We start from the raw sequence: 24,340 nt of genomic DNA on the forward strand, positions 1-24,340 counted from the left end.
ATGAGAGTAGAGAATGAACATCTTATCTCTGCATCCCTAGCCCTAGAACAAGGCCCGTACATTGAATGAATAGATGAATGAGAATAAAGAATGAATGAACCACATTGCTTAATGAATGTCTATTGAATGAATGGGTACACGTATGAATGGAGTCCCATGGACTGAAATGTGCCTGGTACATAGACTTGGCCTTTAGCCAAGCTCTCCTTCATTCATCCATTCATTTATTCAGTACAATCACTTCTATGTGTCAGTGTCTGTCAGGTGCTGGGGTCAGATGCCAATAAGATCCAGGTTCTGTTCTCTATCTATATCTACCAAGAAGTAGATATAGATAGAAATAAACAAGAAGTACACCCCGAATGACTCGGCTGCCCCAGAAGCACACAGGGACTTGCATCACATCAAAAGACCAAGTAGGGCTTCTGTGCTCCACCAGTTGCTGGGCACAGCTGGTTGTGGAAGGAGTGGCCAATTAGCATGCTGTACACACCTGTCGGTGGCTGCGCAGAGGATTTAGGGGTGAGAGAATTAACAATCAGGAGGATTTTTGGAGCTCCCAGAACCCAGCCCAGCTCACATCAGAGACCTGTTCTCCTTTAGGGATTCATTCGCTCTGCACAGCTGGTTAATTTTTCATCAAGAGGTGGGGGTGGGGATGGAAGAGTGCTCTGATCCTAGTCTTTCATGCTGGAGATGGGGAGAGAAACACAACAACCTATCCACTTTATTTTTTTTTTTTTAGATGAAATAGGAGTAGGTTGTGGTTGCAAGGCAAGACCCAGCCCTCACAAGGCTTGCTCTGCTGCTGGCTGATTAACGGTTATTGGGCAAAGGACAAAGCATCCAGAAGGCAGAGGCCTCCGGTGAAGGTGCTTACACATTTAATGAGCACTGGGTGACATGCGAGTGCTGAGCAGGAATTGTTTTAGGGGAGTGATTTAAGGTTCTCATCTTCTGCCTCACCCTTATTCCCCCGTCCACTCAGATCTGGCTAAACTCAGTCCCACACTGGCCCTGGGTGGCAGATACTTGCTCTTTTGTGAACATGCCTTTCTTCCCCAGGGACTCCGGTGAGAGCACCGGGAGGGGGGGGGGCGGGGGGGTGGTGGACACGACACCTGTTACTGTTCAACTCTGACCCAGAACTTGGGAGTTCAAGGCTGACAATGTAGTCTGTTCATTCAAAAAGTGGGAAAGAAGAAAATAATTTGACTCTAAAGTATCAATGTGTCTTCATTTCTGTGGTCTCACTTGATGCTCCTCAAGAGCACCTTATTGAATGCCTTATAAATGCCTCACATGGAAGAGGACCCCAGAATGTAGCAGAATACATATTATCATTCCTATGTGGGAGAAGAGGGCTCAGGTAACAACACTGCATCCTCCTGGATGACCAGGGCACCATCCCTATGCACGGTGTCTGTGAAGGATGCTCGCTCCTTCTTTCCTCAGGACCACTCCAGTAGGAATCTCCCATAAGACAATGGAGAGGGTTCACCTGCTCTGCAGGGTCCAGGATAGCTGGGGGTTCAGCCAGCAGGGCTGAGGACTTCTCAACTCTCTGTGCCTGAGATAGCTGAGGGAGATGGATCTAAATCAGCAAAAAGGTCCGAGGCACTGTGTGCTTAGAGTTGTGCTGTGTTGCCACAAGTTGTGTGCACGATATCATCTGCTCTCAGGGAGAAAGCAGTTTTGTCAGTGAGATGAGACCTGCCAGGGAGGATGTAATAGATGGTGTACTCTGAACAGCAGGCAGTGAAGCTTATGAACCTCCTGGGGATACGGCTAAGATGTAGACTCAGACTCAGGTCTGGACTGAGTGGAGGGAGGCATTTCTCACAATCTCCTAGTTTACGCTGATGTCATCAGTCCTCAGACCACACTTTTAATAGTGAGGCCCCATCCTGAGAACTCAGAGTGGTAAGACAACACCTGCCTAGAGGTGGTGTGTGCTCAGAAAGAGCTGGGGACATCAAGTATCAAGTAACAATATGCAGAGCAGAAGAGAAAAGGCCATGGGGCTTTTCACAGGCATCCTGTGGGGGCTGACGAGTTATGGGACACTAAGAGGGGGTCATCACAGCACATATGAACAGACTCAAGGCTGTGAGCAAGAGACAGTCTACAGCCCTGACCATGTGACCTTGGGGGAGCCACTTCCTCAATCCAGAAGTGTTTACAAGGAATCCAGTGATTCTCAACCTGGGCAGCATATGAGAACATCTGGGAAACTTTTAAAATAACAAGCGCCTGGCCCTCTTTCCAAGGGTTTTTTATGTAGTGGTCTGGATAGGGCTCAGGCCTAGGTAGCTTTAAAAAGCTCATGTGTAGCCTGGGCCCAGAACCATCCTGCTAGACAACAGACCTCCGAGGTCCTACTTAACTTTCTCATCTTTCCACACAGACAGTGAAGGCCAGGAATCCTGGCTTCTGCTCCTGGGTATGTGGTCTGGAGTAAACCCCAAGATCAGAGAACCCTAAGAAAGGCTTCTCCACTGTGCCAGAAGTCTGAGCAGCGCTGTAGAGGAGGCCAGGTGGAGGGGGCCTCCCTGCCCATCTGGTTCCCATTACTCTCAAGGCATGTTTCACATCCCAGGCAGGTACTTGGAGCTGGGAACAGCCCCCTGGGTGGCCCTCAGCTGGGCCCTTTCAAGCCAAGCCCTGCTGACAAGCTACAGGGCTCTGTGAGGCCCTCCTGGCTTCCAGTCACCATCCTGTCTTCTCTTGGGGATAAAATCCCCTAACAAATAAGAAACCAAAGGAGGCAGGCACAGAAGCCTGGCCTCCCTTTCATTAGCAGTCTGTCACAGAGCGTGAAGGACTCCGATAAATTCTGCAGCTCAGCAGCTGCTGAGGAGACCCGGGAGGAAGAAGATTCATTTGCTCCCTCAGAAGACCGAGTCTTCAGGAATTTCCAATTCCTTTCCTCCCCCACCTACTCAGCCAGGAATTAGCCCAAAGCCACGTGTTGTCCAAGGTCGGCCTGAAGATATCCAGACTTGGGATGTGTTGCGGGGAGGGAGGGGGCTGGAAGGAGCCACTGGCTGACTGAAGAAGACAGGCATGGGAGAAGGGTCAAGTCCTGGAAACCCTTTCTTCAGATATGGGACAGAGGAGTCAGACTGTTTCCACAAGGACCCCAGAGCATTTGACTGCAAAGTGTGTCCTTCCCCAGGGCAGGAGCCACAGTAGTTTTATGCAGCTAACTGGTGTGAGTTGCCCCACTGGGCTCAAGGTTTCCAGGTCCGGTTGGTGGAGTTGAGGGAGCATAGGTAGGTATCTTGTATGGAAACTGCCTTGACCCTGCCCATCCCAAAGCCTTGCTATGTTCCCTTCATCCACCATCTGCTCTGTAAAGAAAATGTGGTACCGTGGTTGGGTCTGGGCTCCAGAGTGTCATCACTCACTAAACCATGTGATTTTGACTAAGCTAATGAACCTTTGTGCTCCCATCTATAAAATGGGAGTAATAAAATGTGTACCTCATAAAATTATTGCCATATCCTGAGAGAGAGAGAGAGAGAGAGCGCAAACCACAGCCAGGAGAACCTCCTGTCCTGGGCTGGCAAGCTCCCAGGCAGTAGGAAACTCAGAAGTGTTTGCTCCAGAGTCCACACAGCCTGAGTTCCAGGATGAACTCAGTGGTGTCCTCCCTCTTGGGAAGGGACAAGGAGAACTCATCCTGTGCTCTGTGTGCACACAGGATGTGCTGTCCGCAAACGTTCTCAACAAGGCATCTCCAGGAGGCTCTGGTCAAATGACAACACCAGCCTCTAGAACATGAGGATGTTCCCATGGCTACAGATGTCCCTAAAGTCAGAACCCAAAGCCAGATGCTCAAGGAACTTTGTGAAAGGGAGGAAGGTGCCAATTCAAAGCACAGCCCTGGTCACAATCCTGGTGCCCTGGATCTGGGAGGACCAGAAGAGTCCAGGCAAGAAATAAAGGCTGACAGTAGGGACAAGGCACTCAGTATTCTTTTCCTTTATAACCTCGGTGGTAGCAAGGAGTGGCCCTGGATAAGCTCAGAAAATGTACAGAGGGGCCACCAGTTAATGACTGTAGGTTAGATGCTGAAACTCACTTAAAAACAGTGAGCAAACAAAATCTATTTCTGGGTCAGCAAGATAGTTCAGTGGGTCTTGCTGCCAAATCTGACAGCCCGAGTTCAATACTTGGGGCCCATGTGGTGAAGGAAAAAAAACAAAAACAAACAAACAAACAAAACCCATCTCCTCCCCGAACTGCCTCCACTGTGTGTGTGTGTGTGTGTGTGTGTGTGTGTGTGTGTGTGTGTGTATACTTACACAGATACTGGATACTTCTGCAACTGAAGTTAAAGGCAGTTCTGGGCCACTCAACATGGGTACTGGGATTTGAACTCAGTTCCTCTGCAACACCAGTGCTCTCTCCAGCCATGGGAAACATTTTATGTTCCATTAGGCTTCATGACTTCACTCCTCTTTTCCTTTTTTCTCTTGAATTTTATATGTATTGGTGTTTTGCTCACATGTCTGTCTGTGTACCACATGTATGCAGTGTCAGATCCCCTGGTTACAAATGTCTGTGAGTAGCCGGGCGTGGTGGCGCACGCCTTTAATCCCAGGACTTGGGAGGCAGAGGCAGGCAAATTTCTGAGTTTGAGGCCAGCCTGGTCTACAGAGTGAGTTCCAGGACAGCCAGGACTACACAGAGAAACCCTGTCTTGAAAAAAAAAAAACCAATAATAATAAAAGAAAAGAAAGAAAATGTCTGTGAGCCACCATGTGGCTGCTGAGAATTGAACCCAGGTCCTCTGGAAGTGCTCTTAGTGTACTTAATCTCTGAGCCATCTCTCCAGCCTGAATTCTTTACTTTCTAATGGCACTGTCCTAATATTTTCAAGGTCTGATTTTTCAATCTGATTTTTGAAGACACATGTATTTGAAAATCCAAATAGACGAGGTTCTCAGATTTTTCACTGCCTGTCCACTGCAGTTTTTAACCTGTCTTTGAGATCATTACTGCGGCCCAACATTGGTTCTCAGCATTCATGCTGCCCGATTACATCTACCACAAACTGAGCATGCACTGTGTCTGGCCCTGGGCTGGGGCTTTTCTTACAGTGCCTTAGGAACCCTCACCATGCCACAGCCCTCACTCGTGACATCCTTAGACCAGCAGTGTGCTGATGTAACTAGCTCTCTAGAAGGACATTGTCACTATAGTTAGTTTTAAGCTACTAATGTACAGTTACCAAACATGAAGTTGGAAAGGGACTCAGAGCAGCACATATCATACAGTATTTCCTTGACATGAAAATAGATTAAAATAACCTTAAGGGTAAGGATGAGGGTAGAATGCTTAAGAAGGAGAGAATTTTGAGTATTTATCACCTTTCTTTTTAATATAACTTATTTTGTTGTTCTTGTTTTCAAGACAGGGTCTACTTGGCTCTGGCTGTACTGGAATTCACTATGTAGACCAAGTTGGCCTTGAACTTGGTAACCAATGTGCCTGTGTCGGTCTCCTGAGTGCTCAAATGAAAGGTGTGCACCACTATGCCCTGCTTAATATATTTGATACTAAATGCCTATGATTAAATTTTAATAGTGGCTGTGTATAGCCACTGGCTTGTGAAATTTCTCACAATTCAAAGTTAGTTCTTGTAAGCCAACCACAGCATCTCACTGCCTTGAACCCAACTACTGCTCCTTGACTTAAAGTTGGTGCTCTATGCCTCACAGTAGTAGGGGTGACACCAGCTCAGCAAGTGAGGTACAGCAGGCTGTAAGTTGGTTCATTTATCCATCTCACAGATAGAGATATAGATGACTTTATATGGGAACTTAAAAGACCTCACGTTAGTCAATATTGGATCCTCTAAACTTGTCTTTGAATATGTTACCCTGTGCTGGTGCTCTGGGGTAGAGTTCTCAGTGTTCCTTCTCACTCAAACAGTATTAGTACACATAGTGGCTAATGAGAGCACAGGCCAAGTCCCCATGTTGGGCTCTGAGCCAGCAGGCAATCCATACTCCATATACCTTGGATCTTCAGCTACAGAGCAAGAGACAACAATCTGTGCAGTCCTGATGGCTCCAGACTTTATGGCATGATGGGACAACACTTCTGCCCAGCAGGTCTCAGAGACAAGGAGGACCCTAGCTCCTGTCCTCAGCCATGTAGCCAGCTTGTTCCCAAACAGGGCCATTTCTGTTACTCAAGGCAAAGCACTCCCCTTGAGCCGAGCCAGTTCCCAAGAAGTGGCATACTGGGCACCCAAACAGCTGGACCAAGAGATGCCTTCATAGAAGCTGCGGGCACTCAGTGATAAGACAGCCAAAGATGAAGAATGGTTTGGGAGAGGTTGTTCAGAGCTGGGGATGGAGGCCAGCAGGGGAACAGTTGACCTCCAGGCGTCCCTGGTGGAGGTTGGATTTGTGTATTTCCTGAGCTAGATTGATTCCAGGCCTAGAATCCATCATTCCCTTCATAATACAAATAATCACCAAATGTGCTCAAGCACTTGGTAGCCTGGATATCCACTCTAGCAATTCTCTGTGTGGACAGTGATTAGACCATCATTATCTTAATGCTTCTTAATTTATCTTTCTGATTAGCAACTTACCATTTTATTTGCAAAAAATAGCCTTCTGCTGGGTGGAAGCCAGCCGAGCACAGCAGCTGTCATTTTCTCTGCACTAAATCAGGCCAGGCTTAAGTTGGTTTTCTGGTGATGCTATTTCTTGTGTCTTGGCTGTATCAGGCACCACAATTCATCATGGTTGTTGTTGTGAAGCAAAAGCACACCCCTGAGGGCCTGTGGGCAGAGAGGTCACCTCTACTCAGTCAAAGGGCCCGGAATAAGACACACTCTAGGCAAGGCTCCCAGAAGTGCTCTTGTGGTGCCCATGTGAGATGAGGAGGGAGGTCAGTGGTACAGGTACATCATAACCCTTGCCATCTAAAACGCACTTACTGCTTTTTAGCAATGCACCTCTCTATGTGTGTACCATGATCACTTCTGTTTACAGATGGGAAGACCAAGGCTAAGGGGGCTGCATAATTTGCCTGTGGTCCTATAGCTACTGAGTGGCACAAATAGCTTTAAGCATTCTCTTTGTGGACTCCCAGGACCAAAGATGCTCACCATCGTGTTACATAATTTTCTCAAGCACAGTAGACATAGCGTGAGATGAGGGGTTCTCAAGTGAACATTGTGAGAGTGACTCTGGGGGGGGGGTCACCCTGTGTAGTTTTGTTGCACACAGAACTGAGCTGAGATGTCAAGCATCTTTTTATCTGAGTCACAGATATTACTTCCTTTTAAATTTTTTTAAAAATGTGTGTATTTTTATCTGTAAGGGTGTTTTGCCTGTATGCATGCAGTTCTTGCAGAGGTCAGAAGAGGGTGTCACATCCCCTGGGACTGGAGTTACAGATGTTTGTAAACCACCATGTGGGTGCTGGGAATTGAACCTAGGTCCTCTGGAAGAGCAGCCAGTGTGCTTAATTACTGACATACCACTCCAACCCCATAGATATAATTTTCACTTTTCTGCCTGCATGTATGCCTTCAAGCCAGAAGAGGGCACCAGATCTCATTATAGATGGTGGTGAGCCAACATGTGGTTGTGGGAATTGAACTCAGGACCTTTGGAAGAGCTAGTGCTCGCTCTTCACCTCTCGGTCATCTCTCCAACCCCCTTCCAAACTTTTACCAGCTGTCTATCCTTGGGGTCATATGAAATTTTATCCTAGTCAACCGTCTTGTCTTTCCATAGTTTAACAGACTGCTTTTCAATTTTTCCTACCTCCATCGAGAGAATGTCGTATCTCATTCTGTCCCTGAACCATCCTAGCGCATCACTGCCAAGAAGAGAACTGTCCCTAAAAGATCCATTGTCATTCTGCTTGGATGCACAGACTCCATGCTTCCTGTGTTCAACTGTTCCTGACCCTGGCTGAGCAGAATACTTAGGTATTCAGGTATCTGAGGGAAGGGTAGAGATTCATGAGTTGGCCTCCAAGGACTTGAGGATTTCCTTAAGAGCATACCAAAGGAGCAGCTGGCTGAAATGTTGTGTCTTGACCCCAGTCTGAGATCTTCAGGTGATACCTCTGTAGGCATTCAGCTCCCTGACCATTGGACACATCTTCAGATCTTATGGAAATTTGTTCTATATCACCCTACATGCTAGGTAATAGTCACACAGGGCTATTAAATTAATACAAATGTAATTAAGTCCCCCACTTGTCTGGCAGTTTTAAATGTTTAGTCATTGAATGTGGCTAGCAACTACCAAACTGGCCAGTTTAGACCAAGGGCATTCTCACTTACTGTGGAAAGTTCTGTTGGACTACCATAGTCTGAATCCAGTCTGCTTTGATGCCTTTATAAGCAAAGTTGGATAGCTACAAGATTCTAATTTAAGTAGATCATGACCTACCTCTCATTGGATTGTAGAGGTCAGTACTTTTCAAGGTGTTGTGTCCGTACCAGTAACATCACTAGGAGCTTGAAAATACAAATTCTCAGACCCAGGCCAGATCTACTGAATGCAGAGGTGGGGCCCACCAATGTGTGGATTACACCTCCAGGTGATTTTGATGCCTGCCTCACACTGAGACAGCTATGTTCTAGTCATTGTGGTAAGCCTTTCTTATTTCATTTAACCTTGGCATGGCACTGTGAAATTCATAGCAGATCACCATTTTATAGATCAGGAACTGAGCTTCAGAGTAGGAAGTAACTAGACATACAATAAAGGCAGATTTCAAGATGTTATCAGCTTCTAAGGCTCCTAAATTGAAGCTGGCAGACACAGCCTCCTTGTCAAGTGCCCTTTAGAGGACTGGGAATATTTTAGTTGACAAGTTCAGCAGTAAGACCCAAGATAGGAAACAGAACATGGCTAAACCCCCAAAGCAGCCAGGAGAGTCAACAGTGCTATGGTGGCAACAGCCACCCCAGCTAACTGTAAGTCAGATGATATCAAGGGATACCCGTCAGATCCACTAGACATGGCTCCCAGTAGATACATGAGGCCACTGCTTCACAACTGTCTATCTGGCAATGTCTGGTGCCATTTGAGGATGTTGCCACTGAAAGGATGTAGACAATGTTAAGATGTAAGGATGCTGGGAGATGTAAGGGACAAGGCAGGGCTGTCTTATCCTAAATGAAGAAAAGATACAGATTTTAGTAGTAGAAAGCCGTGTACTCTCTACTTGGGCACATGGTCTTTATCAAGGTCTTTCTGGTCTGGCCCAACTCTAGGGGGTGTTATTTTAAGGATGCATTTCCTTGAGGGGGCTGGGTTGCACTAAAAATAAAATTCTTCCCTGGATGACTGTAGTTTTGGTTTTTAAAAAAGAGTTTAAGGAAACCTCCAGTGATTGTATTGAGGATTAGAGATAGAAATTGCTGTTCTTTCTTTAATCTCTGCAGCGGTCCCCAGGCTGGCAGGCTGGATTTCACAGAAAGAAACACAAGGTTTGTTTTGTACAAAAGTCATGTTCACCAAATAGTCAACAAACATCCGGTGAGCACCTCCGTTATCCAGCCCCTTCCCTCGGGTCATTTCATTTAATCTTCAGAACAGCCCCATAAGGAGCTGTGATTTAAGACAGTAGCTCTTCTTATTCCCACTTGATGGGGAAGGAAAGAGCACTCTTCCGCTGCTTTATAGCCGGCCATGATTCAGACTTGGGTCAGCCTATCTTTGATGCACTCTGCAAGCTAACTTTGCTTAACCGAAGGATCGGTTACGCAATCCGAGTTCCTGGAATCGGAGGCCAGAAAGGATGAAGAATTCCATACGTTGTCAGGTCCTCTGAGAGTATTTGTAGAAATTGAGCGTATCCTACACATAGCTAGAAGTATGCAGCAATCTCTATATCTGTGTATATCATATGAATGTATGCATGTATGCATGTATATATACATATAGCTATATATCACAAGTATGAATACCATGACTCCACCTCTCCCTGCCCCCCTACCACACACATGAACACATAGACTATAGTCCTGAGCTGGGGCTGTGCTGGGGCTGTCAGCCCTGGCCAGTGAGGTATGGATTATCTTTGGAATGTGACCAACCCAGTGATGGAGTTGTCCAGCTAGTGCCCTGGAAGCCAGTACAGTTCTGTGTTTACCTCTGTGCTTTGAGAGACTGAGCCTCCTGGTCTGTGACAGGTACCTGCCCTCTCTGTGTCTGGAAAACAAATGGTACTAAATTGGTGGATGAAAAAGGCAAGGCAAACTCTGACACAGCTCAGCCAGGTGTCTGTCATCCTGACTCCAGAAGAGCCAGAACTTGTAGCATTGGGGCTACTGTGGGTTGGCTGTAGGAGCTGTGGGGGCCCATGTATGAAACCTTAAGCCTCTTTTTTTCTTCAGGGAGTTTTGCTTAAGAGCTTTACACAGAGCACTGAAACGTGTTGTGCCCTCAGCTTGCCTCACTGGAAACTCTGCACCAGGAAGCTCATTTTAGCTCAAATCTAACAAGGATGCCTCAAGATATTCTGAAGACTCTCACTGTCAGGAAAGCAGAAGAATGTCCCACTCTGCCTGGGTTGGCTTATGCTGGCCCTTCCCCAAAGCTAGAGGTAAACTTTTGAGAGATGTGGCCTCTGCTCCCTGAGCCTCGGTCTTAGCCTTACTCCATCACTGGTGGAGATCCCGGTGCACCCAGCTCCCTGGTGTCCCAGGTTAAGAGGGGCGGTTAGAAGCTGAGCCTCAAGCAGCCTCGGGAGTCTGGGGGCAGGTTCAGGCTGTCATGAGGTGCATATCAAAGCTGGAGTTTAAAAACTGTACTGGGAATAGTGCAATTATCTCGCTTCACCACATTTCTCAGCCCCGACTGAGGTTTAATTAAAGCCAAGTAAAAACACAAAGTCGCCATTTCAGATATCACCCCACTGCATGCTGGTTAAAAAAAAAAAAAAAAAAGGAAAAAAGAAAAAGAACCCTTTATCAGGGACTTAAATTTTTTTTTCTGTGGGTATCTTCTGGCTCTGTTGGATATTATTCCTTCATAACAGTCCCTTTAAAGAAAAAATATATTTAATATATATGTATAAAATGAGTTAATCCCCCATAATCTCCTTGAGTTGTACCTAAAACACAGTTTCTTGCAGGTGACCTTTTCAGAAGAGGCTGTTACTATGGCAACCGCATTGTTTGATTCCGTCAAGAGAAAAATACTGCATGGAAATGTATTTAATTTTGCTTAATTTGATGCTGTATTTAACACTTGCGCAGGCTGGAAGGAGAGAGGGATTGGAAGGCAGGGGGTAACTCATCAGGGCTACTTTATCCACACCTTCTCCTAAAGAGCCAGAGGGCTCCCCAGTTGCCATGATTTATTGGGGGTCCAGCCCTGGTCTCCAGATGGGGATTAGCTCTTCTCCCTGCTCCATCTTCAAGTATTCAGGAGGAAGTAGGTAGATCAGTTCATGATACAGACCTTTAGATGTGGAAACCCCTTGGGAAAGGCACTCTAAGTTGAATAAAAAGGCAGCACATGGCCATGATGCTCTGTGGGCCACAAGCTCTGTTGCTTCTGTTTGGATACCAGGCAATGGTATCCAAAGACCACTCAGGTCTCTTTTATTGTTAAACCCATGAGTCCCTGGGAATAAATGTGGTGTCCTTTAATAGGATTTAGCTTTGTGGAAGTGTTGCCAGGCAGAGGATACTCAGTCAGTGATTCAACCACTTGACTAGCACAAGGCCAGTCCAGGAGATGCCACAGGCCAGTTTTTAAGAGTCCCACCCACTGTTTCCCGGTCATCTACTTGTTGCTATTCAGGTGTTTTCCCAAGCAGGCATGGAGGTCCTAAAGCCCAAGAACTTAGTATACTCCATCCAGATGTCACAAAGAGTGATAGGACTAAAATAAATACAGTTTCCAGTGGTCTCTGTAAACTGTGTACACGTCTCTAATGGGGGGCATCATGATGTACAAGGCTAAAACAGGCAGAGCAATGCTGTGTTCTCCTAGCTCAGCCAGTACTGATTTTTCTTGATCTCTTGTTTCTTCTGCCTCCCATAGACACACAGTATGTGCAAACTCTCCATGTACCTCTGTTTTGAATAGACTTAGTAGCTGATGACCTTGGACAAGTTATTCTCCTCTTTGGGCCTCATATTCTCTATCTGAAAATTAAGCGTTAACCGTGGATGCCTAAAGGCATCTTTGCCATTCTCCTGATATGACTACTATGTCAATAGCTAACATACTTCTAGGTGTGAACTAGCCACATCTTTAGTCACCACATCATGCATACTCTAGTTGGCTGTTCTTTCCCCAGGTCTCCAGCTGAAGGCTCTGGTATATCCAACACAAGCAGAAATCAGTGTCTTTAATTGGTGATTTTTGTACCTTTTCAGGATGGGCCTAGCATACCTGAGTTGCTACCAGGACTCTACTTCCCTGATTGTGCACTACAATATAAACAGTCACCCACACTTTTTTCCCTTAATACTTTCTGGAAAATTCAGTTCACACAGAGAGTTCCTTTTTTCAAAAACTGAGTTTCAGCAGAAGGATGCATTTCTTCAGGAGCCCTTCCCAGCGATGGCCATTTTGTCTTCCATTACCTGTGTACATGGGAACTTGGTATGCCCCATTCAATTCACGACAGTTTCTACCCTCTTTCTTTAGAGCTCGAGGCTCACTTGAAGTAGCCTTCCTACATATGTAATACTGTCATCCAACCATCCCCTTACACATCTGCCCCTCACTCATCATGAGGTTAGCACCTGGATCACTGGCTCTGCCAGCCCCATTACTCCACAATCACTCCTGCTGTCATCACCAGACTTCAGAACCCATGAAGATGGCCCATCCAATGTCCTGTCCTAATTTTGTTGATACACTAGCTTTGGTGAACATTTGGTTCACTACCATGGCCACTCCTTAGACTCTGTCACAACAATCACTGAGCCACCCACCTCTGAAAGTATACTTCTGATTCCACTAGAGTTAGCTGTTCTGACATGCCCAGCCCAGTCGTTCTCAACCTCACTTTATTAAAAACTAACCCTTAGCTATCCATGTCTACCATTCCTTGTGCATGCTTACCCCCTCTTTATCCAGCACAGACTGCATAGTCTAACACTAAAACTACCCCTTATCAATAATTTGAGCTTCTTGCAGCTCCTTTTCCACTCTCCCACCCTGGCAGGACTCCAGCCCTGGTATCTCACTCACTTATTCAGGGCCTGCCCAGAGCAGCTGAACACTGCTAGAGAAAAAAATGACACAAATTTGCTGACTAGAGTCACTACTACCATGTCCACAAATCTCACTCAACACTGTCAGAGGAACCTACTATACTTCCCTAGAAAATTCAATTTCCCAGTCTCTGGGGAAACCATCACACTTCCTTCTCCCTCCCCAGGTCTCTAACATTCTCCTCCCCACTCTATTTCTAGCCGATGACCTTGCAGTATATTTCATAGACAAAAAAGGATTTCTATGAGATGAAAACTACTTCACTCTCCCATCAATAACCCTTTTATTGCATCAACATCAGAACCAAAATACTCTGGCCATCACACACCCCAATCACAGTGGAATCTGTAGAAGGTCAGCACTTTCACTGGGCTTGCAACCCACTCTTGAAGACTTTAAAAATATATTCTTATTTTAATTCTTAAAGAATTTCATACAATGTATTTTGATCATACTTATCCCTAGGTTTTCCTCTAGCTCTTCCCAGATCCACAGATCCTCACCCCCCAACCCTCTGCTCCAACTTCATATCTTTTTTTTTTTTTAATAACCCAAATGGTTCCAGTTAGTGCTTCTCACATACTACTGGGTATGGGGCTAACAGATCAACCTACCAGGAGACACACCCGATTCTTCCTCCTCCAGAAGTCATCGACTGTCCACAGTTCCTCAGTTAGGGATAGGGGGTCATGAATCTCTTTCTACTCCAAGCTAGAATGCTTGGATGTCTACTGGGTTGATGTTGTGCATGTCTCGTATAGGTAGCTATAGCTGCTATGATTTTGTGAATGCCGTGGTCTTGTCATGTCCAGAAGACACTGTTTTGCTCTGATCCTCCCTGACTTGAGCCTCTTACAATCTTTCAGCCCCATAACCCTTGGGGAGGGAGTATGAGATAGATACCCTGTTTGTACACTTTGAACAAAGACTTTTTCCTCCATATTGTCCAGTGCATGAGTGCTCCCCCAACTCTACTCCCTCCCTACTTTCTGACCTTATTTGAGTTCTTCCTCCCACCAAGCCTGGACAAAGGTAGTGTCTATACTCTTGTGTCTACTTTCTCATCTTCCTTTCTCTCTCCAACCGACTCCAGTCAAGTTTCATTAACCCGTCCCTCCAATGATGACCAATTATCAGGTGGTGAGCAGCTCACCATGGCCAAGCAAGTGGTCAGCCCTCCATCCTCATCTTCATTTCCCTGCAACATTTGGCATTGGTGCTCAATTCCTATTTCTCAGAAAACCTTTCTTCTCCAGCTTCAGCCACCCCACTCACCTACTGTCTCCCTCGTTCATTAACATTTCTTCTCAGTTACCTCTGTTGTCATTTTGAAAAAACACTAGAACACCAGTCCCTCTTTATTGTCTCTCTCCATATGAACTTACTCAGTCTTGTGGCTTTAAATGCCTTCTCACATACTTGTGTCTCTCAGGTTGACCGCTAACTGTTGTTCCCAGGTCCTGGATATGAGTACTCAATTGTTTGTTTGGCACCCTGACCTAGGTATCTCAGAAGTATCCCAAATACAACATACTCAAAGCTAATTTTTATTTTACTTCTCCCTGCCTCTAACCTCTATACCTATTCAGCCAATCTTCCTGAACTAAGTGAAAAGTACACTCTCCATCCGGTTACTAAAAGCCCAGCCAGTCTTGGACTTATTGTCCCCATTCGCCATGCTTCTCATTAGGAGATCTTCTAGTTCTACTCCCACCATAAGAAGAAATTCAACAACCATGTTATCTTCACTTCCATGGCTAAGACCAAGCCAGCGGGGCCTTCTGTCTTGTTCCCTCACACTCACAGAAGCCAGACTTGTGCCTTTATATCTGGCAGCTCTCAAGACTCAGTCTTCTCCTCCAATGACTTCTGCTTTAATCAGGCAAAGGTCCTCATGTCTTTGCATGGACCTCTAAAATCCTCTGTATAGCTTCTCTGCCTAGACCTAATTTCTATTTTCCCCTCTCTTGCCTACTAATTCCCTAGGCATACATTTCCAAAAAGTTGCTCTTGCTTTTCCTTCAATTTGAGATGCTCTCCCCTCCTAGCCATACATGGCTGCCACTTTCTCATTCACCCCCTTCAGTCCCTGCATCTCATTCTCAGAGAGAATTTCCAACCTCTAGCCTAGGCACTCTGCTACAAAACTTTTTTTGCCACATCTACTGAAACCTAGACTCTTCTTATTTCTACATTGTTTTCTTTGTTTATTCTCCTTCCTCCTCCACTGTTAGACTGTGGTATATTTGATAGCAGGTACTCTGTCTTGTTCAGCATTAGTCTCTCTTTCTATAACAAACCTTGAACACTTTACCTGTTGCCTGGATGAGGCAGTTTGCAGCTAGCTGTGCTGCCAACCCTGTCTCTGAGCTCCAAAACTGGTCTGTTCTATAATCAGAGAAAAGCAAGGGCTTCCATTTATCCTAACAGTCCCTACAGACTCATTCATCTGTCCTAGCCCTAGGGTATTTGATGAAGAAGCTTAGCAGCCAAGAGAGCAGCCAGGAGGACCACCACCCACGAGGTCTCTGGCCAGATCTGGCTCAAAGCCTCTTTGCTACAGCCTACAGTCTATCCCATGCTGTGTGGCTTGCTCACAAAGCCCTGTCTACATTCCCAGAGCAGTGAATGCTGTACAGTATGATTGCTATTTTGATAAAATAATAATAAAAAAGACAACAGGAAGAAACACAAGCAAACAGAAAGTCATGGTTTTATGAAACGCTGCCCCATGGAGCAGTGCCTGGGACTAGCATTGTGAAAGCATACAGCCCCAAATGAGTGTCCAACTCTCAGTTCTAGTAAGGAAGTAGATCCAGGTGGGGTAAGTTTGGGCTGCTACAACCCTGGGAGTCTATAGAACATCCTCCCCTAAGAGATGTACCTACTCAAAGTCATATAGTGACAATTAGGTTTAGACAGTCCTCCCAATTCATAGGAAGGCACAGTGCTTATGTCTTTCTTGCTTCCAAATTCCTTTCTGTTGCAGAAATATGGTAGAAAAAGCCAGGTAATGATAGCACACATCTGCAATCCTAGTTCTTAAAAGGCAGAGGCTAGGCAGATCCCTTCTAAGTCATCTCCAACTCAGAGAACATTCTAGACTACCTGGGTCACATATGATCTTATCTGTAAAATAAAATGGAAAAAAAAAATAGATCACGAGGTACTTTCTGTCAACATTTCTCTATCTATCCCAAGGCTGAGAATTATTTCCTTTGTGTCTCTCTTGGCAGAAAGGGCATCTTGGACAAAGGACAATGGGAGCCACATCATGTCCTGACTTGCATTCCCTCAACTCTTCCTGTTGAGAGCTCTCCTTTAGCAGCCTCCACTCTCCTTGCTTCACCTGCCTGCCTGCCTTTTCAGTTGTTTGCTCAGAAGCTGGGCTCTGTTTGCTGAGCCCTTATTCATTTTCATATTGCCTGGGATATTTTCAGCTCCTCCCCTGGGCCTTTGGGAGAACTTCAAGTGTCAAGAAGCACACTGGGCTATCAAGGTAAACACCCACAGTGGCCTGAGCCCCATCTGGGGAATCTGCCCACTTTATTGGCTGTCTCCTGGCTTTCCTACTGCCTTTCATCTGGGCTCCTGAGATGCTGGGTGTGCTTTCAGGCAGACAGGCTGCAGAGTCTCATATCTAAGACTATAGCATGTACGTGATGGGCAATGACGTCTAGGACCTTTGGCTTGGCCTCTCATAAAGGTTCCCAACCTTACTGGGGTCAGACTGAAGAAACAGAGAAGCAGAAGGCCACAGAAGTAGCCCAATCCCTCACTCCTGGAAACTGTTTCCAGAGCATTGGATTCTTCATTGCTCTTTGCTGAGTATCCAAGGCCCCATACTGAAGGCACTTATTGGGGAACAATAAGGAATGCCTTGCGAAGAAAATCTGAGTTATCTCTGCATCCTTTTTAACTTGACAGAATTTAAGCTTAAAACCAGTCTCTTTAATGCTTGCTCTAGTTCCGTTGGAGAACAAGGCCTAGATCCTCTTCATTGTGGAGAAAGGGCATTCACCAGAGAAAAAGAACAGTCAAAGGAACAAGAGACACAAAGGAAAGGTCTGAGCTTAAACCCTGATTGTCTCCTCACTGTGTGTCAGTCACCTAAGCTGTTAAACTGGGACAACAGACTCCACCTGAGTTGAGATGAATATTCCCTAAAATCATGTGTGCATGGGCTGACCTAGGTAATTAATAACTGGTTGTTTAGATTTTTTACTTTTATTCATCCATTAGATCAAGTACTTAAATATTCAGAATCGATCATATTGAGTCAGGCTTACAAAAAGGACCTCCATAACTGTCCTTATACCATTCTGTTCTTTGAGACTCAGAGGTACAACATTTTTCTGTATTTGAAAGGCCCCTCCCTTCAAGCCTCCATTCAGTTTGTATCAAATATTCCAGGAGAAGATGCCAGAGGCCTGGGTTATTGGATATTTGTCGAGTTCAATAAAAGGTGCTTGGTGGCTCCAGGCTGATGATGTTCTCTGGTTTGTCACTGTAACACTTACCGGCTATGGCCCTGCCACTCCAGGCACTGGACATTAGGAAAAGCAAGAGCAGGTTTTATTAACCAAGCCAAAAGACATGAACTTGCATTTGTCACAGAGGATGGGGCAGAGGTGGCTTCCTATCAGAGATCAGGCCTCACCATGGATCCTTTTGAGTTAGGTCATTTCTCGGCTGAGTACTAAGCAGAGTCAGAAACAGCCTTGAGCTATGAGCTGAAAAGAGTCCCACAGAGGCAGCACTTTTTTATAAGGCTTATATTCCTGTTTCTTAAACACACCATCAGTTTATAGCTAACGTGACACTCACTGAAAAGCTTAACAGAATGGAAATCAGAACCTCTGGAAAGAAGGGGCTCAGTCTGCCCTGAAACCCAAGTGCCCAGCACAGTGTCCTGAGATGTGGTTACCTCCTCAATACAGAGTGAATGAGTGAATGGAGCAGTGGCTGGGAGCAGAACCACATTAGTGCTCTGACTTGGATGGAGGCTGACTCATACAGTGACAGAGCAACAAAGGCCAAGGAGATCCAATAAAGAAAGAATTATCAAGGACTGTGTCCAGGCACTATTCTGGTTTGGCACAGTTTGTCTGTTTTTAATTTATGTGTATGTGCCTCTGTGTATGTGGATGCATAATATGTATGTGGGTGCCAGTGGAGGACATGTATCTTTTGGAGCTAGACTTTCACGTATAAGCTCTCTGATGTGGGTGTCAGGATCCAAAATCCAGTCCTCTGATAGAGCAATTGGCATGCCTGACTGATGAGGCATATCTATCTCTTTGGACCCCAGAGAATGATTCTAAATGTCTTATCATATTAAAATAGTGTACAAATGGCATCTTGGTCTTAAAAGTAAGGCAGAAGCATAGCTTTTGAAAGCAGAGGAAAATGGCCAAGAAGACTAATACAGAGCTCTTGACCACCTTCTTAATAAAGGAGGTCAGAATACATCCTAGATCCTGGGCAGGACCTAGTCTTGTGGCTGTCCCGATAAACAGGAAATGGCAAGGGCTACAAATCCCTAGATAGGATCATCAGCTCCCCTGAAAGGCTCAGAGGTGGAGCCATAGACATGATCCCTGAAGAATCTTAGGTGTCACCTAAGCTGAAGCCAAGCATCTTTGGTTCCAACCAAGTGATGGTACCTGATATACATGAAGACCTCTCAGGTCAAACATCAACCTCTCTCGGCAATAGACAGGCATGGTAATACAGCTACCTATAATCCTAGCACTTGAGAGGTAGAGGCAAGAGGATAAAAAAGTTCAAGGTCACCCTCAGCTATGTAAGGAGCCAGCCCTGGAAGAGTTGTAAAGATGCAGGCTTTTGATCATGAGGTAGGGGCAGGTATATCTCTGAGATCAAGGCCACAGTGAGATCTTGTCTCAATAGAAGAAGGAAGAAGAAAAGGAGGAGGAGGGAGAGGAGGAGGAAAAGGATGAGGAGGGAGGAAAGGAAGGAAGGAAGGAGGAGAGAGAGAGAGAGAGAGAGAGAGAGAGAGAGAGAGAGAGAGAGAGAGAGAGAGAGAGAGCAACAGTGAAGTAGACATTGGCCCTGCTCCATAAGTCCACGACCCGGAAGGAACAAGGTGCTAGTTTCGAGTTCCACATTTCTTCCCATTATCTTATTTTTGGAGACATGAGACTCACCATTTGTTTTAATTTCATCCTCAGTGAAGTTATAACAGACTGGCAACGTGTTAGCTGTAAAAGACTTTTTTTTTTTCAAGCCATGAGTTGTTCCTCATTAGTCTCTGCCACATGAAAAAATTATCAAGAATCTGGGCCACAAGTAGATGGATGGCTTTTAAGATTGAGAATACACACTGGATGATGTCAGGTCTGGGGACACTGACAGAAGATAGTTAAAGGGAGGAAAGGGCAGAAAATGCCATTTTAAAACTGAAATCAAACCTTCAGAGTCTGGGCCCTGGAGGTGACTCATGGTGAAATATGTCATGGTAGATTCAACCGTTTTCCCAAAGAAACTTCCCCTAACTGCAGAGGGAGGACCACACTGCAGCCAGGAGAGAGGAATGTGGATAGAGTCACATGGTTTTCAGGATCCTTCCCAGGGAGGAGTGGGTGGTGGTAGCTGTAGTGTTATTGGCGAGGTTGTGGCCCATGGGAATCCATAAAACTAGGAACACTGAGTTACTCAAATATTAGCCATGATTTCTTAAAACCTGGGGGTGGAGCCGCACTAATAGATTCCTGAAGATAGACAGGAAGTGTGTTCGGCTGAAAAGGGCGGCTGAACAGAGGCAATGGTAAAATATTCAGGAACTGCATATTCTCACTTCCACCCCCCATCTTATTTATTGTTACATTTTCAGTACTTACCACAACGCCCAGCACACGTAGAACACGCCATAAATATTTGTTAAATGAATACATGCATGAAACCCAACTCTAGGAAACTCTTTTTGATCGCACCAGGCCTTTGTGAGGACCCATTAGGATTCCAACTATATGATCTGGTCCTGTGAAGGTGTACCAAAGGGCCCAAGTCTGAATGTTCAGCAGCCTTTCAGATGCATGCCACCAAGTACTGAACGGACCCACAACAGCCCTGCCTGCCATTCTAGAGAAGACTGACGTGAATCCCTGCCTTGTTTCCACGCACTCACTTTCAGCCCCACTCCCACTGGATAATTGAAGCCACCAGCTTCCATCATTCAAATGAATACAAGCTTAAAAAACCAACCAACCAAACAAACAAACAAAAAAAAAACAATCAAAAGTCCAAGGGTCTTCAGTGTGGGAGATTTTGTTTTACCTGTGCAAGTGTTAGCAGTCAGGCTGGATTCCCAGCCCTGCCTTTAATTGTAGCCTGTATGCTATGATTGGAATTAAATGACATGCCAAATTAAAGAGTTATTTTTTCTAATAAATATTTTGCATAGGATGTGTTTATAATGGCATTAATTATTTATGCTGCCATATAGAGAAAGCATAAATATAAAGAGAGAGAGAGATCAGATGGTTCCTGTAGGAGAAATAAAATGAAAATTTCCATCAAGATGATGAATACCTGAATTCGAACTTTGGGGCTGGGCCTGGGGGGAGGTGGAGAGCCGGGGACATCTTGAGAACAAATCTGACAAGCGTTATGGAGGCTTTTGAGCGAGGAATATGTTAAAAATGAAAGTGAGTACAGAAACTTTAAATATTTAATACCTGCATTAATTCTAATTCACACTTTCTTTATTTTTCAGATTAAAAATTTACGAGAATTTCCCATCTCTTTCATCCTTCTCCTCCCATGGGGGCACTTGGCGGTCACTGTGCCTGGGACCAGCTTTAGCAGCATTTGGGTCACAAAGAGAACAAGGACAGTAGCCCCTGCCCCCCCCCCTCCTGTGACACCTGCTGTGAAACTGCCTCCACCCCTAGCTCCCCTCTGGAAAGCTACTGCTGTTGGATTTCTGGTGCCAGAGTGACTGATGGAACCAGAGGCCATTTCCTGCCCTCCAGCCCTGCCCCAAGAAGACCACGAAGTCCTGAGATGATGCAGCCAAGTTGTACATTTAAAATGCCTGCCCAGGTCTTGAACATGTTAGATCCACACCGAACTGAGGACTCCTCCAAGCAAGAGACTTTTTTGTCACATGCAGCCAGGAGGCCCCTCTGCCCTCACAGGTATTTTAGTCTAAAGCTGAATACATTTTATAAGCTGTCCTATCACCATGAGCCAGTGCTGACCTGGGTACAGGGCCAGCTTCTGCCCCTGCTCTAGTCTGCAGAAGCTGGTGAGCAAACATCAATGTCTGCATTTCTTACTGAAGCTCTTTCCCACACACCTTGGACCACTGAGTCAAACTTTCATTTCACACGGGCAAACCTTGCGTTCCAGAAGGTCCAAACTCTCCCTATATCAGAACTCCTTCCACGGTCTCAATGTGGCTCGCACAGCACATGGCCTCCAAAGCAGCAGGCAGTGAAGAAGGGAGACTGGATTAAAGCATGCTCCTTAACTGTGGCTACTGTGTGTGGGGTCCCAAGCTATCAGAACCACGTAGGCATAGGAACCTGAATGCCTCACCATGTCCTCACTCCCCATTTCACCTCAGAGACTCTGGGTTGGGTCCAGAGAATCAAACAAGAGCAGTTTTGAGTAAGTTCTAAGACTTAACAGCTCTCGGACCCTTAGGCTTTAAAGTATTCTGTCCTTTTCTCTCTCCATCTCAGACAGAGCCTCGCCACCCCCAAATACAGACACACACACACTCACACACCACTTGCCAGATTCCTACCCGGAACACCTTCATAAATAATGCTGATTAGGTCCTTCTCCTAATGAGGCCTCTGATCTCAGGCAATTCCGTACCCCTACCCACTCTTCCTCCTGTGCCTACTGATTCACTCACGTATCTATAAATCAGAGAAGGTGACACACACATGCTCACACACTCAAGCTCCCTTCTTCAAGAAGCTGGGTAGGGAATCTCACTGTAGTGGACACCGAGCTGTGGCTCAGGCCCTAAGAGATATTTGGAGTTGGTATCTCTTCTCCCAGTTACCAGCATAAGTTAGGCTGTCCCTTTCAGTGAAAAGAGCCGAGTGTGTAATCACCCCTGTTTGGAGACTGGAGGATTCCTCTACGCAGACCCTTCTTTCTCACAACTGAAAGAGCCCCGCCCATCTTGAAAGGGAAGGAGAAGTTCTCACCAAATAATGGGCATGAGTACCTAAGAAGGACCAGCTACCATCACAAGTCCTTTCCCATCATGCCTCCAGGACCAGTGTATCCTTCTGAACCCATCTCTTGATTCCTAAGGGTACCATCCCAGGACAAGAGTGAAATCCACAATCACACAGGAACACACATACAAGCACATGGGGACATTTGGTACTCCAGACACAACACATAAGCATCCCTCTGGTGTTTTGACAGTTTTAGATGAAGTAAGAAAGAAATGAGATAGCCGGAGAGATGTTGAGTTAGGACTTTGGCCCAGGTCTGCGAAGTGCCTGATGACTGTATCAGACACTAGGAGAATAACTTCAGTCCTGACACATTGCGGGGGATAAAATGTTTTACCACCAAGGGCTCCAAAACAGCTCCTTTCTCAAATACAGAAAAGCCAAAAGGCAAAAGCCGGGTGTGGTGGCGCACTCCTTTAATCCCAGCACTCAGGAGGCAGAGGCAGGCGAATTTCTGAGTTTGAGGCCAGTCTGGTCTACAGAGTGAGTTCCAGGACAGCCAGGGCTACAAAGAGAAACCCTGTCTCGAAAAAAAAAAAAAAAAAGCTTTGCAGAACCTGATACAACCTAGACTTTTCTGGAGTTGTCTATTTTCCCCTATTTGTTCTTCACTTCTTGGTTGGTTTTATTTCTTCACTTTTGTTAACTTGATATAAGCTAGAATCATCTAGGAAGAGAGGACCTCGATTGAGAAATTGCCTCAATAAGACTGGCCTGTTGGCGAGCCTGTGGGACGTTTTCTTGATTAATGATGGATGTGGAAGGTCCTGGTCTACTGCGGGTGGTCCTGTCCCTAAGTAGGTGGTTCCAGGATGTATAAGAAAGCAGACTAAGCATGGTGTGAAGAGCAAGCCAGTAAGCAACATCCCCCCCTCCATGTCTTCTACTTCAGCTCCTGCCTCTAAGTTCCTGTTCTGTTTGAGTTCCTGCCCTGACTCCCATCAGGGCTAGACTGTTTCCTGGTAGTATAAGATAAAAACACTTTCCTGCCTAAAGTTGCTTTTGGTCATGGCGTTTTATCATAGCAATAAGGAGCCAAACTAAGATAGAAATTACTAAATAAAATGTTAAGCAGTGAGTCTTGTCCTGATGAATCTTCTTATGTATAAATTGATTTCTGCTGCAGGAAAGGGGCTCCTGGCTGGTGACCTGGCATTCTGTGGTTTACATGCAGGAGAGACTCATGAGGGAAGAGCCTAGGATGTGAGGCCAGGAAGGAGGAAATATGGTGCAATACACAATCCATAAGTTTAAAAAAACATTATTTATTTAATGTATATGAGTACAGTAGCTGTCTTCAGACACACAAGAAGAGGGCATCAGATCCCATTACTGATGGTTGTGAGCCACCATGTAGATGCTGGGAATCGAACTCAGGACCCCTGGAAGAGCAGTCAGTGCTCTTAACCACTGAGCATCTCTCCAGCCTGAATCATAAGTTTTGAACTGCATGCCACTATAGTGGCAGGATGAAGTCTTATGCTGTCTTTTTCCTGAGTGGGTCATGAGTCATCCCTTTGTCTAGTGTGTCCATGCGGTACACAGTACCCACCTGTTACTCACTCAGCCGTTGGCTTACTTTTCAGATGAGACTTTACCCTACCCTAATGCCTCTGTTCAAGAAACCTTTATTTTACTTAATAAGATCCCAAAGTATAAAAATAGTGACAACTGGCAATTTCATCACAATACAATTGTCCCATTTTATTGTTATTGTTAACGCCTTGTTATGCCTGGTTTATAAATTAAGCTATGTCATAATATATACATACAGGATGAAACATCATAAATATAGGTACCATGCACAGACATCTTCTACTAGAGGACCTTGAATATCTTCAAGGAGAAAATACTCTCTGAAAAAAAAAACTCTCTGAAAAC

At 45.5% G+C, this 24,340-nt stretch overlaps 1 protein-coding gene and 1 long non-coding RNA gene across 8 annotated transcripts in view; one reads left to right on the forward strand and one right to left on the reverse strand.

The window, feature by feature from the left end:
* Nucleotides 1–24,340, reverse strand: part of Pknox2 (Pbx/knotted 1 homeobox 2) — a 256,364-nt gene that overhangs the window by 136,898 nt on the left and 95,126 nt on the right. The gene's annotated exons all lie outside the window — the stretch shown is intronic.
* The window catches only part of Gm34538, a 46,562-nt gene continuing 31,658 nt past the window's right edge, over nucleotides 9,437–24,340 (forward strand). The window contains exons 1-3 of one of the 2 annotated variants that reach the window (XR_003948122.1): nucleotides 9,437–9,481; nucleotides 10,391–10,599; nucleotides 20,971–21,394. This is a non-coding gene — a long non-coding RNA (predicted gene, 34538). Of the gene's footprint in view, nucleotides 9,531–10,390; nucleotides 10,600–20,970; nucleotides 21,395–24,340 lie in introns of both variants that reach the window. The other variant, XR_003948121.1, reaches the window with a different exon arrangement.

Source organism: Mus musculus, chromosome 9 (assembly GCF_000001635.26).
Source record: "Mus musculus strain C57BL/6J chromosome 9, GRCm38.p6 C57BL/6J".
Classification (NCBI taxonomy): Eukaryota; Metazoa; Chordata; class Mammalia; order Rodentia; family Muridae; genus Mus; species Mus musculus.